Source organism: Petaurus breviceps, unplaced genomic scaffold (assembly GCF_028583685.1).
Source record: "Petaurus breviceps papuanus isolate PSGF00001 unplaced genomic scaffold, PetGlider_PUasm1.0 90579, whole genome shotgun sequence".
NCBI classification, from domain to species: domain Eukaryota; kingdom Metazoa; phylum Chordata; class Mammalia; order Diprotodontia; family Petauridae; genus Petaurus; species Petaurus breviceps.
The window spans coordinates 1,150,673-1,153,190 of NW_027187278.1; positions in this window are offsets into that span (position 1 = coordinate 1,150,673).

The window sequence follows — 2,518 nt, forward strand, 5'->3', positions numbered from 1 at the left end:
AAAAATAAAAAACAGGAAAGAACAAAATAGACTACCAATGTGAAGGAATTCATAAGCACCTCATTCTACTTTAGGGCAATGTTAATTAATTACAAAGGAATTAATCTTTATTTTTTGAGCCTAAAGCTGTTCATTTGTGACTTTACCAACTGGTCTTATTTCTGTTCTTCAAGACAAAGAAGAACAAGTCTAATCTCTCATGTGGAATTCCTTAAAATATTTTCAATTATTCATTTGAATGTATGTCTTTTATGGAATATATATTATGCAAAGGAGCACAATATGTAGTAAATCTAAAGGTAAACTGGACACATATTATGAAGGATCTTGAATGTCAAATAGAGAATTTTGTATTTTTTTCCTCGAATCAATGCATAAACATTGAAACCTTGTGACCCAGGCAATGACATCATCAACTTATACTTAAGGTTGCCTTTGTGGAGGATAAAATGGAGAGGGGAAAGTCTGGATGGAGGTAGACCAATTAGGAGGCATAGTATAGTGAATAGGACATTGGACTTAGAATAGAAAGTTTGTGTTGAAATCTAACAACAGACACTTGCTTTCTATGTGACTTTGTAGGACATTCAAGCACTGTGTTCTTCAGTTTCATAATTTGTAAAATGTGGAGGATGGCTCTAAATCATAACTAAATCTATGATCCTATGGTTTTTCTATATGATATGGCAGTAGTTGAGGTTAGAGGTGATAAGGACCTAAAGTAATACGTTGGCCATGAGAGTGGAGAAAAGGGAGAAGACAGAAGATGTAAGAAATGCTATGGAGTTAGAACTGGCAATTCTAGGCAACTAATTGGACCTGAGGTCTTATGCTAATTGAAAGAAGTCATTTACCATACTTCATTTATCAATGGAGAATTGACTTGTAGTATTGATAGTTTTAATGACCATTGTTATTGATAATTGGGTTGGATTCTAATATCCTGCCACACCTTACATATGTTTTACTTGAGTTGAACTTCTATTACCTTCATTGGACTTATTATTTTTATAAGATGGGCATCGCATGAGTAGGGACTATGAATCTTCTTATTGATGAAAGAATTGGTTCCATTTTTAATACATCTTGATGTCTTATTTTGAGTGTAAATCCTTGGAATTAGTTGAGATTTCTGAAAAAAAAAATATATATATATCATAGGAAACAAACCTTCTTCCATACTGTATATGGATGGTCAATGTGCCAAAAAAAAGATAAATGCCAAATAAATTTCCAAATAAATCAAAATTTTAATAAATATTGACAGAAAGGGGAAAGGAAGGGAAAGAACAGTTTATATACTAGTATCTGCTAGGTCTCAGGTACTATGCTAAGTGCTTTTTACAAATGTTATCTCCTTTGATCCCCACAACAGTCTCATGTCATTGTTGTTCAGTTGTGTCTAACTCTTTGTGACCCCATTAGGGGTTTTCTTGGAAAAGATACTGAAGATAGCTTACCGTTTCTTCACCAACTCATTTTACAGATGAGGAAACTGAGGCAAACTGGGTTAAATGGCTTGTCTAGGGTCATGCAACTACTAAGTGTCTGAGGCCATATTTGAACTCAAAAAGATGATACTTCCGTACTCTAGGCCTGGCGTGTTACTGTGCCACCTGACTGCCCTAGGTGATATTATTACTCCTATTTTACAGTTGAGGAAATTGAGAGAAACATAGGTCAAGTGACTTCTCCATGGCCACACAACTAGTGTCTGAGGTGGAAGTCCAAATGATATCTTCCTGACTCCAGGTCCAATGGTTTATCCACTGTGCTAAGTAAGAATTGCCTATAACTTAACATTCTTCTACTCTTTCTTGGACTTTCATTATAGTATCTCCTCCACTCTCAGACTCCTAAGTCTATAATTATCACCATTATGTAGATGAGAATGGAATAGGTCTCCCACAATTTAGTGCCAGTGTATCTTAACAGTCTTACAACCCACTACTCTTCCTCCTCTATGGTACTTTATAGCCTAGACTATTTTTCATTCCTCAATTGCATGCCATTTCCTTAGCTATGATAATTTTGTACAATCCACCTGAAATGCCTCCTCCTATCTCTGCATGATGATATTCCATTTATCCCTTAAGACCCAGATTAATGAGGACTCCTACATAATCCTTTCATAAGAATCCCTGTTGGAAAGTGGTTGTTCCTTTATCTAAAATCATGGCACTTTAAATTTTTATGTACTGATCAAATTTAAATTTATATTCTATTTATTTCTATGGATGTTTTCTCTTTTTCTTCTAGATTGTAGGTTCCTTAACGGCAATCTTTTTTTTTTTTTAATTTCTTCTACTTATTACTGCTGTCTGTCCTCCAGCACTTACAGTGCAGCAGTGGAAAAAAAGGGTCTAAGAACCCACAAGAAAAACCACAGAGCATATCAAAATGCTAAGAGAGACAGAAGGCAGGCAGGTCATCAAACAGAGGAATAGGGAAAAGGCAGAATGGGAGGAGAAAGAGAGAGAGAGAGAGAGAGAGAGAGAGAGAGAGAGAGAGAGAGAGA